Source organism: Cajanus cajan, chromosome 10 (assembly GCF_000230855.2).
Source record: "Cajanus cajan strain Asha chromosome 10, NIPB_CcT2T_4, whole genome shotgun sequence".
Classification (NCBI taxonomy): Eukaryota; Viridiplantae; Streptophyta; class Magnoliopsida; order Fabales; family Fabaceae; genus Cajanus; species Cajanus cajan.
This window is the reverse complement of record NC_138526.1, coordinates 36,820,677-36,833,398: the sequence shown is the minus strand read 5'-3', so window position 1 is coordinate 36,833,398 and position 12,722 is coordinate 36,820,677. Positions and strand designations below refer to the sequence as shown.

The window sequence follows — 12,722 nt, the reverse complement described above, 5'->3', positions numbered from 1 at the left end:
AAAAACTTATAGAAACTAAAATTAAAATTTTAACATTTTACATAGTAAAAACATATTTAAATTAATATTTATTTACCAGAATAGCTTCTTGTGAAAAAATTCACTGAAACTACAGCTTTTCACATGGGATGCACGTGACACTAGGGTGAGATTATATATATATATATATATATATATATATATATATATATATATATATATATATATATATATATATATATATTAATTAGTGAAAAAGAAACTTTAATCTTATTACATAGTATACCTGTTTAAGGACACACTCGTAATCTTCTAAGTTTGAAGGTCGAACGAGAGCTTCGGGCAAACACTCCGAACGGGGGACTGTAAAAGGCACTCCGACACTCAAATCAGGATAAGCATGAATCTTGATAGTAATAAATGGACAGTGACATACCTCTTTACGTGACCTATTTATACTAGTTATAATGGGCCATGAGTGCGGTAGTTAGGTCTCCTCTAACATTTACCAAATTAGGTAATACGGTGCTAACCGGCTGATTATATATCTCAATCATGTGTTTGTCCTTGTTAATCATGATCGTTGTTCTAATTGTTGTATTTAGTCGTCTCGGCCGTTGGCCGAGCCGAGAGGTGTAAGACTGAAGTTGTTCTTCGAGTCTCGGCCTCTGGCCGAGCCGAGACGTTATCTGGCCGGCTAGTTATGTTACTAACATGGTCGAGTCTTCGACTTTTTGTGCGCAAGGGACCTTGTAGGTTTAGCCATCTCGACCGCTGACGTATCCGAGAGCAGTGGTAAACCAGCTGATGTAGAAATTCTTATATTTTGGCTGTCTCAGTGACTAAGATGACCGAGTTTACTGTACTTTGGAAAACACCTTTGTCTCAATCGTTTCGATGACCGGGAGGGTGTCACGATGTGGTTCTCCCTGTACACATAGTATTTTCAAGATTATTAATTATTTTTCTAGTAAAAGATGCTGGTGAAAATAGCGTTTGTACTTTGTACTGTACACGTTAAATTGGCTAAGAATAAAAATTGATTTACAAATATTTCTGCAATATGGTTGAACTTGAACCTGTACTATGGGCTAATATATTAGGTATCATTACATATAATGGAGTTTATACGTGCAGCTGGAGCCACTATATGTGCGTTTCTTTTGCTTTGTGTGCCACTTTGGTGTTTCTTAATAAAAAATATTGACTAATATTTTCTTGTGTTGATTGTCCCATGCATTCTAATAATAAATAATTTGAAAACATTCCCTCTGATAAATACTTTGTAAAATAACCGCAATTTGATTAACTATAGTTGCCTATTCATGACTAATCTTATTAAAAAACAATCCAACTTAATTCTTGTTTTTTAGCATATGTTAGATATTGATGTCAACACTAAAAAATGTTCATTTGTCCTTTATAAGCGTTTGCTTTAATTTTTTATTTTATTATTCATCAAAATTACAGTAGAATCTAAGACATTATATATGTTATTCCAATTCCTTATCACTGGATCCAACTTGATAGTATTAAAAAATGGTTTCTCAAGCTAATTATATTATATATATGCAAATTGATAATCATCATATCCGCTTAAGGTTTATGAAAATTGTCCCTCACAAAATCAATTTATCTCTTATTATTATATGTAGTCATCTCTAGTATTATATTATGACTAAACAATAAAGAAAGAAGAAATTATCAACTTTTTTTTTTTTTAATCACACTCATCATTAGTTTTATTTTTATATATTATTTTTCTATAATGAAGTCATAAAAATTTGAATTAAAAAATAAAATAATAGCTTTTTATTGTTTTTTATTTATTTATTATTCTCTTCTTTTATTTCTTTCTAAATTCATATTATATTTTAAAAAAATAATCATAATAAAAGAAGAAAAAGATGATGAATGATTGACATTTAAGATAAATAATTAATTCCAAATTAATAAAAGAAATATTTGTAAGAAGATAAATGGTACATACCAATTAAAATGATATTAAAGTTGAAAGTGTTTGTTTATAAATGAAATAAAATTTAAGAATTAATTAAAATAAAATCAAAATTTATGACATTTATTTACAAATAAGATAAAATTTACATATTGATCAAAATAAAATTAACTTTTAGGATACTTATTTATTAAAAAAAATGAAGTTTACTAATATCATAATTATATATAAAAAAAATTATAATAAGAAGACGAGGGTCAGGTAGAAGCTGCAAATGACAGGTGTTTTGTTTATACTTTTCTTTGGTCTGATTGCAAACTTGAAATGGATTCCCTTACCCTACTTTCGGTAAGAAAGACGAAAAGTACAAAGCAAAATTCTCCTATCATTGCAAATTTAACTAGGTTCTTTTGAGTTTATCCTTCATTAATGGTTCCATTAGTTTTTTTTTTTTTTTTAAGTGTGTGCCGAGTTTCACAGTACATTCTTCATATATAATCACATTGAAGAACCAAATTAACATAGCTAATTAAATTTTCGCATATTTAATAATTTATGTCGAGAAATTGATTATTAGCCGTCAATTAATTGATTTTGCGTTGAAGAACGTAGCTTCTGCGTTTGATAAAAAAAAAATTATACCAAGTTTTACTGCTAACTTGTTTTTATAATAAAAACATTTGAAACATAAATCACGTTATTTCATAATCAATTTTACACTTTAAATGCTTTTTTTTTTTGCCACAGACCATAAAATATTAAAATCTGAAGATGGGTCGAGTTGACCAGGTGGGGGCTAAAAGAATGAACCTTCCTACTTTGATTACTTAAACAACTAAATCTCAATTGTCCCAAAGAAAGTCACATAACCATTTTTTTGTGTGGTTTGATAGGTTAGGTACCTGTACCCCATAATACCACCCCTCCCTATCATGTACTTTTTCAGGTGCAAGTAAACTTCCACAATACGTGATATTATAATTTATAAGTCTTCTTTTCAAAACTACAAAAATATGGACATTAAAAAATCTAATATACATTGATAGAAGGAGAAAAGTATCATAGATATGATAGATAATGATGTAATTGAAAAAAATAATAATAAAATACATGTACATATCATTCCTCTTAAAAGTAACTAATTAATGTCTCCCATTCATCACTTTTAGTTGCTTGTTGCTTTTTTTTTCTTTTTTCTTTTGTCTTCACATATATAAACAATCATATTCAAGAAGAAATATCATGGCACAAGTCACCAATAATGTTTAATTTTCACACTTCGGAAGTGCCGCTGACCTGAATTCTCTCCACTAATATCATGTATTCAGACCCCTACCATGAATAGCATATCTTGTCGTAGACAATTATGATAGTCACAAAAAACTTTTAACTATATTCTCCAAAATATTTAAAATGTTATGAGAAATCCTAAGTATTATTAAAAGAAATGTTACATATAGAAAAATGTTATTATAAATATAATATATATAAATATAAATTTATTTGATATATAGTTATATATAATTTTAATATTAATATATTTTAAATGAAATTTAATATATATTATACATTATTATATTTTATATTTATGTTTTTTAATAATATATCAACATATATTATATTTATAGTATAAGTAAAAATATTTTTTAATAATAAATATTATTGTTATAATGTGCATATTATTAAATGGCAATTTTTTTTTCTTGTCTTTCTAAGTTGATTATTGAGCATTTGACCCAAACCAAACTCATGTCCCGTTATCTAGTGGATTGAAGAACATGACTAGTAAAAAGGGTCACAATAATTTCTACAAGTTTTCAAGGCATTGGTATATTGGTGGAACTACTAATTTAGCCATATCCATTGTTTCAAGACAAATAAATGAATAAAATTGACTCATATAATTGGTTCATGGAATTAATATTATTGATGGCTCGGTACGTGAGAAAGAATAAAACCACAAAGGAATATATATATCAAAAGTGGCCGCCATAATATGAACTCTTAGCCAATGAACTATGAGTGAGTGCAGTCTTTATAATCAAAACCACATGCCTTGTGGTGAAGAAGATTCAACTTTGCAAGCAACTCACCATGGAGTTTGGAGAAAACAAGCAAGATCAATATCATCTTAACCTAACCCAACATCTACAGGAAAATTTAGGACACTTATCATTCTTATAGTATCACGTGTGCCCATTATTCTTTATGCAAATTTAAGCTAAATTTTCTATTTGGCCAAATAGCATAACCCTCACGTCTCACTCTTCTCTTTTTCGAGTATTTAATAGGAATTTGTGTCACATCATGTTTTTTTTCCCTCTCGTGTTTCTTCTCATGTTAAAGAAAGATACAAAACAAAGTTGAATGAAACCATACACAATTGACTCATTGTTAAAGTCGTTATTGTGTCTTTTCCCACTTACATGTGAGAAAAGGGTTTCACGAGGTTCCAAATGATATAAATACCATGCACATACCATTCTTTCTTCCAACACATCACAAAGGCACAAAGGCACAAACACATTGGTATATACCTTTCTTTACTCACATTAGTGCTCCACATGGCTCGCTTGAACTCTCTTTTGTTCATCACTCTACTTGTTTTGGTGTGCCATTCCTCAGTCTTGGATGCCCGAAAGATTCTCAAATTTGAGACAAAAGTCCTCTCTTTGAAGGGTACACCACCTTCAATTAAGACTAGTACTAGTTATCCCTCTCGTGGGAGTGGAAGCTTTGTCTCACATTTTTCAAATGAAGAAGTAGTATCTAATCCCAGCCCGGGTGAAGGACACAAGTGAATGAAATTAAAGTGATATCTCTTAATAGATTAATCCTATTGATACCCCATAAATATGCAACACTACGTACTTAGGCATCAAATAATCTATGACAAAAAAAAAAGGTCATGTTTCTTTGTAACCAACCATAAAGTTCTGACATTAGGCTTCCCTATGTTACAATTTAATGATATTTCCAGTTTCCATGTAACAAAAAGATATAATATAGTATTTTCGTTTCTGCAAGAGTTTTCATTAATCTTGTTTAATGTTTCTATTAGCCTATGGAATTGTCTTGTCCTCTGCATCTCAATCAAGGAATGTTTTTATTTACCGGAAAAAGAATTGTCTGGATTGAAAGGTCACATCTCTTGCTTTATGCTGCCTAATTGCCTTAAAACACATTAAACAAATTACTAGTGATGGGGACACAGGGTAATCATATAATATACTTTACCCTACTTACAATCATCGTATACTTCTTTATAAATTATCAAATGAAATTTTACTTTCCATTTTTGTGTCCACTTTTAATCTTATTGAATGGTCTCTCTAGTTATTAATTGTTACGTATTTTTAATACGTGAATCTACATAAAATATTAAATAATGTATTATATATTATACCTTATCTTATAAGAGTTTCTCTCTCTTAAAGTGATTATTATAAGATGAGTTTATTGAGATTTGTAACATTTTGTTTGGTGTGGTCTATATATAATGTGTAGATACTATAACTTGTATTTCAATTGTTTGGATGAACAAATAAAAATAAGAAATATATATATATATATATATATATATATATATATATATAATAGTTGTAATTTTTCGTTAATGACTTTAAAAATCTTTTTGACTGCAAGATTCTGAAGATACAATTATTCATGAAAGGGTACTTCATGGTTACAAGAGAGTCATGATCTATAAGTTGTGTGTATCAATATTTTTAATGATTTTTTTATAAAATTTGATAGAGGTATAACTCTTTTTTTTTTTTTTTTTCTAGCAGATGAGTTCATATGAGGGTAAAGTAGTATCTTGTCATAATTTCATCATATCGGAAACGAGAATTATACTTCAATTCTTGATAAACCATATAATTTGTTTTTGATTTACTAACACGTGATATTTTATTCCCCTTAAATTTGGGCCATTTTGTTTTATTCAGCTTTTAAGTTAAGCCGGGCCTGCTATGACACTTCAAACTTTACCCAAATACATAGTACTGGTATTTAATAGTAATACCTTTAGATACATGCTTGAACTGCAATTTTTAAAGCACTGTTGTTTGCTTCGTTTTTTTTTTTTGTTTTTTTAAAAAATATTTTCTTAAACAATTTCATATTACTCAACGACCACTTTCTATCTAATATCTATTTAAGTTTTATTTATTTTTTCAAAAACAAGTGTTTTAAAAATAAAAAATAGATGTGGTTATCATTTTTTATGTGTTTTCATCATGTTAAATCTCTCTTCGATTTCACACTAAATTCTATATCTTGCACCATCATTACAAAAAAAAAAATTGTTATATAATAACATAATATTTATCATTAAAAATTACTTTTATTTATATTATAAATATAATATATGTTGATATATTGTTAAAAAATATATATGTAAATTATGATAACACATAATGTATATTCTTAAATCTTATTCAAAATCAATATTAAAACTGTGTGTATTTATATATTAAATAGATTTATATTCATATATTTTTCTCCTAAATGGATCTGATATTGCACTGTCTTGCTAATCCCCTCCTGTTGAATGCAAGACTCGTGCAATAATGAGAATTTGGTTATTCAAAAAAGCGTTGTCCATTTTCCTTTTAGATGATAAATTTTAATTATATTAAGATAGGGAAAAAAAATCTAAATAACATGTGATGGTGGTCGATCTCCACAAATTGGCACCCTGTAGTATCTTTCCTTTTTCATTAATAATTGAATCAAAAGGGAAAATATGGTTATCAGACTTGTCTCAAGAGAAAGAATCAAACCCAATTATTTAAGTAAAGAGAATGTATGTTGAATGGAAACTTCTATGTAAAGTGGTCATTATTTGTTTTAGATTTAGCCACAAACGTTCACTACATCAGAAATATGGAGTTAAAGGGTGTTCGTTATGTTTAGGTAACATTTACGTTTTAATGATGAAAAAATGGTTCCTAGGATCAATTTTAGTCACAACTGAGAAAAGGTTTTTTTTTTTTTTTATTCGTAAGAATGACAACAACTTTAGGAGAAATCAAGAAATATATCACTTAAATTAACTACTACTTAGTTGAAAGGGGTCTTACAATGTGGTAACTATTTAAAAATAATATATATATATTTTATACCATGTTATAATTAAACTCTTTTTTCAATTCCACAACAGTTCTTTCATAAATTTATATTATGCCCTTTTTTACAGGTATTATGCCCTTTCTAGTGAGTTCATTTTTAAAATAACCTTTTTATATTTTTTAAATATCATTCCTAAACACGAATTAATTATTTTAAAATCATTTAAAATTTTAAAACTGAAGTCAAACATGTCAGTATGGCTAAAGAAAAATAAAGGCACGAAATTAAAGGTTTTATATACGTTAATTAGAAATCTCATTTCCCACACGTATTCAATGTCCGTCACTTGATAACCAAACCTTTTAGGTGAGTACAATGGTGAATTCACACAATAAAATATTAATATATAAATATATCTTCAGTCTATACGATATAAGAAATGATAAAATAAAATAAAATAAAATCTCTATAAGAGTCTTTCACTTTTAATTCTTTTAAAAATAATATTTGCTCGTTTTGCCCCTTTATTTTCTTTTTAGTATTTACCATTAGACATGTCAACAAAATATAGCAAAAAAAAAATTAGTTTCTATAAATATAATTTGTTTTTGCTTTAGTCTTTATAAATACATCATAATTGCATTTTAATCGTTATAGCATATAGGGACTAAAGCAAGAATAAAGTATATACTTAGGGTGACTAAAATAGAAGTTGAGTATATTTAGGGAGATCAAAACTAAAATTGGTGTATTGTGACGAATTTTTTAGAGATAATTTAATCTGTTACAAACTTCAATAAATGGTAGTTCGTCACAAAAATTAAAATTCCCTCACAAAAATCGTCTCTATTAGTGACGCTATTTTTACTGTCACAAAAATTCGTCACAAATATTAATTTTTCTAGTAGTGCCTATTTTACTGGAAACATTTATTTTGGTATACGGTGCTGACTAAAACGTAAACTGTAGTTTGTAGAATTGATTTCTCATTTCTTCCAACTAGCCTTGTCGACTGAAGTAGCAAATTTATGAATTATTTTGAGTTCATGTTCGTCGTTTACCGAAAATCCCCCAAAAGTAGAAGGCATGTGGAGTGGAACTAGGGATTTGAATCTGGCACTCTAACAAATGGAGAATTAATTATCTAAAGTTAGAACCAAAATCTTTTAGCGGGTTGGTTGAGTTTGGTCGTTGCTAAAGAACGTTGATGTTTAATTTCATAAGTTGCCTTCAATTTTGTTGAAACAGGTACGTTAAAATTCGATAAAGAAAGCTTTTTTGTTTAATAGTTTGGAACGGGCCGTGTTGGTTTTGGAACGGGCCGTTCTGGGCTACTAAAAAGGCCTTAAACCCTAGTTTGGAACAGTCGTTATGATTTTGAAACGGGCTGTTCTATGCTACTAAAAAGGCTTTAAGATGCTTGTTTGGAACAGGCTGTTCTAAAATAGGGTTTCAGGCCTTTTTAGTAGCCTAGAACGACCTGTTCTGCTTTTGGAACAGCCCGTTTTGGGCTACCATGGAATCCAATGCTCCCATTATAAATACACCCTCTACCCTTGATTCTCTTCATTCAGCTTTACCTTACCTTCACGATTTCATTCATTTTCTCTACTCCTATTAAGCCTTTTTCTCTGAATCACATTCATACGATCGCATGGAAGTTGCACCAGTTTCAAATGTTGTGTAAGTCCTTCGTTGTTGATGAATCCTTCGTTGTTAAATATTATTTCAGTTTTTTATTGCATTTTTTTTTCAAAGATCTAGTTTCCGAGTTAAACCTCCTAGCCGCTAGGTTATTCGAAAACCGGGTTCGAGTTAGAAATTCTTTTATTTTTTTGAAACGAAAAGGAGGAAGCAATTAACTGAAGAGTCACGAACGAGCACAAAAGTATGCCTTTGTAAATTGATAAACCCTATTCGCAAAACCCTATTCGCTACAACACTGCACAGATTGACCCTGAGAATGGAATACTTCAGCCTAGAAGGACTTCGCTTGGATGGTTGCCGACACATGGAGGTACTACTATTATTTTCCCCCCTTTTTTTTATTCCAATTTTAAAGTTTCATTAGCACAATAAATGCTGAACTTTATAAATTCTTACATAGACACAACTTGCAATAGCTTTTTTTCATATTTGGGCCATAGGTAATGGAAATGTGTAAGGGGGCATTGAACTAGAAAAAATGTGTTACCAAGTACTCCGAGGACACATTTGGAATCAAATTATCTTAGTGGAATTCGAAGAGGTTAGAAACAATAATCAACAAGGTCTGGCGCACTGTAAGTAGATAAGAACTTAGGTGATGCATTTTAGAGGATAAGGATAAGGTGAAGTCATAACTATTGATTAAGGATAAGCAGGCAATACATGTATCACAAACTATGATGTTAAAATCTAAACAACTATTACTGCACTATAGCCTCTATTGTGCACTTCCCTTCACTTTAGGGAAACCAAAATATATGATTTGTGTTTCTTTCTCTTCTGATCTTTGTCCATACCATTTCCCCCTTCTCGGTATATCCTAGATGCAAAAAATCCGTGCAGAGATTGGTGTTGTATCCAAAGCAGACGGGTAAATGAATTTTAGCTTTTTAAAAATTAAGTTGTGATTTCATTTGAAGCATTTAACCTTTTTTTTTCATTTTGGAATCAGTTATGCCATTTTTTGAGATGGGTAATACAAAAGTTATTACTGCTGTTTATAGCCCTAGAGAGGTACTTTTTAATTATTTACTTTGCTTATTCATGGTTATCTACATAAAATGAAGAAGGGTTAATATCTTTTATGTATGTTAATCGGCTTAATGTTTAAAAAAGTGTTGAAGTTGCACTTGAGCTTTAGATGATTTTCTGTTTTTCTTTAGTAACTTCTATGCATTTCAGGTGCAAAATAGGAGCCAACAAATTAGTAGCCATGTTCTGGTAGATTTTTTTCTTTTAAGTTATAATATATTGAGTGTATTGTTAGTGGATTTATATCCATTATAATGAAAACTTAATTTCTGTCTATGGGCTTTGTATGTCTCTAGGTTCGATGTGACTACAGCATGGCTAATTTTAGCGCTGGAGATTGCATGAGGAAACTTAAGGGTGACAGGTTTTGCTTATTTACTTGTTTAACTTTGTAATCTTTTTGCTTGATTTTTGTTATATTTGTACTTGTTGAAATGGTATAGGAGTATTGACTAACAGGATGAGAGTGAATGTTGCATTAATAAAATCAATCTTAAGAATATCTTGTAACTATGAATGGTCTGTTTCATCTTTTGACAGAAGTAGGAATTAAACTGCATAAATGGAGATTGTGTGTAGACTTTTAGACTGACTTTTGGTTATTAATTATGAATTGTTTTATTTTTTGGTATTATTTATTTATCAATTATGTATAAACTATACAGTATAAATTATTATCAAGTCATAATTTTTTATATAACTTACGAGAGTGTTTTTGGGGATGGTTGCTTCATGCAGTCATGCCTATGAGATTGATGACTACATGCTGAGTAATGGGCTATGTATCACAGAGCAGTGAAAAGTAAAACCCTTAGCATCATTACTGCCCCCCTTCATTTTTTTTATGTTTTCTTTGAGCCTTAACTTTTATTGTTATCTGTGGCCAAAATTTGCATATATTTTTCAACTTGCTTAACCATCAACATTTGTGGATATAAATGTTATCTTGTTTTGCTTCTCCTTTAGAGTTTTTAATTTGGTTTTCCTTGTAAGGTAGTCTTACGCAAGAATAATGTGATGACCTCTTGTTTTTACTACTTAGGTTTATTGAAGTTTTCTCATGCTACAGGAGATCAACTGAAATTTCTCTAGTTATTCGCCAAACCATGGTAGCGTGTATATTGACACATTTATTGCCGCATTCCCAAGTTTTATTACACATTCAGAACTTTTTTTGTATAAATGTAAATTGTCTTTTATTTTTAAATTTTTTATGATGTAATTATTAAATTTGTAGATAGATATTTATGTTCAAGTTCTCCAAGCAGATGGAGGTAGCTAAGACCTGATAATGAGATCTTGTGATTGTCATTTTATATTCTCTCTTTTCTACTCTTATAACTTGTGGGTTAATTTTTTGGCAAGGTTAAAATATGTCATTGTACTTTTATATAACTTTTGTTCTCGACATGCCTTTGACAGGAACTAGATCTACTTGTATAAATGCTGCAACTTTGGCCCTTCCCTATGCTAGGATGCCTATGCATCCTCTTGTAACTTCTTGTAGTGTTGGATACGTTAATAGCACCCCTCTGCTCGGTATATTTATCTTTTACTTGAAACTTTAACTGGCTAAATCCAAGGGTGGTGTGTCTACTTCTATTTCAGTCAATATTTGAATCTTGGTCTATCATAATTATTAAAAGTTGGTCAATGAATATGAACATATTCGAACTTCGTAGAAGATAGTGTTGGAGGTCTTGATGTAACTCTAGGAATTCTTTCAAAGCTGGATAAAGTGACACTTCTCCAGGTTAATCTTCCATGTCTTGTTATTTTCTCTCTATTTGTTTCGTATCCAGAAAAGTAAATTAATTCAGGAAAAAGGAGAAATTTTATGCTCCCTTGCAAATTCCTGGATAAGTGATGGAGTGTGTTGCTCTTGCTTGTATATTGTGAAAGTTTCTGTCGTCCTTACTCTGGGTATTACCCTTTTGAGCCCTTGAGCTCTTGATCCATGTTTTTTCAACTATTGCTTTCTGTCATTGATAAGTCTTTTGTTTTTCAAGTTGTTACCCCTTTCCCTCCTTCCAAAATTGTTGTGTGCAAGATTTTGGATTTGGCTCATTTAAAGTAATGGTTGTGCTTTAGTGGGAATAGTTCAGATTTCAGAGTTTTAATCCTTGAGCAGCATTATCATGAGCAACATGTAGTGCTTTTCTTTTGAACTCCAGTTTATTTTATCAAATTTTCTCAAGTATTCATTGACTGTTATTCCGTAATTTAGAGGGGAAAAGCTTTTAGTTTAATTTTATTTGCACTAATTTCTTGTTACTAGCTGTAGATGGATTCTAAACTACCAATTGACCTTTTGGAAAATGTAATGCAACTGGCAATTGAAGGCTGCAAAGCAATAGTAAACTACATTAGAGAAGTAAGAACTATCGTCAATTGTGATTATAATAATAAGAGGAGTCAAAACATAGTTCACACTCATTTTATTACTAAAATCCCGATTTTGTTGGCTGGCAGATTTTACTGGAGAACACAAATCAACTCGAGTATCGACGAGGTGTATAGTTTTGTAGCAAAAGTATTGTTTCTTATTTGCTTCCATTTAATGCTTTCTATTTGTTTCCTATTTTACTGGAAACATTTATTTTGGTATACGGTGCTGACTAAAACGTAAACTGTATTTTGTAGAATTGATTTCTCATTTCTTCCAACTTGCCTTGTCGACTGAAGTAGAAAATTTATGAATTATTTTGAGTTCATGTTCATTGTTTACCGAAAATCCCCCAAAAGTAGAAGGCATGTGGAGTGGAACTATAGGGATCTGAATCTTGCACTCTAACAAATGGAGAATTAATTATATAAAGTTTGAACCAAAATATTTTAGCGGGTTGGTTGGGTTTGGTCATTGCTAAAGAACGTTGATGTTTAATTTCATAAGTTACCTTGAATTTTGGAGAAATAGGTACGTCAAAATTCGATAAAGAAAGCTTTATTGTTTAATAGTTTGGAACGGGCT

At 30.0% G+C, this 12,722-nt stretch overlaps 1 long non-coding RNA gene across 1 annotated transcript; it reads left to right on the top strand.

Annotated features, from left to right (window-relative positions):
• The first annotated feature begins 11,406 nt into the window (after positions 1-11,406).
• LOC109811910 (uncharacterized) lies at positions 11,407-12,454 on the top strand. Its single transcript, XR_014430264.1, has 3 exons — positions 11,407-11,504; positions 12,036-12,125; positions 12,224-12,454. It is a non-coding gene; the product is annotated as an uncharacterized LOC109811910 (long non-coding RNA).
• The last annotated feature ends 268 nt before the right edge of the window (positions 12,455-12,722 follow it).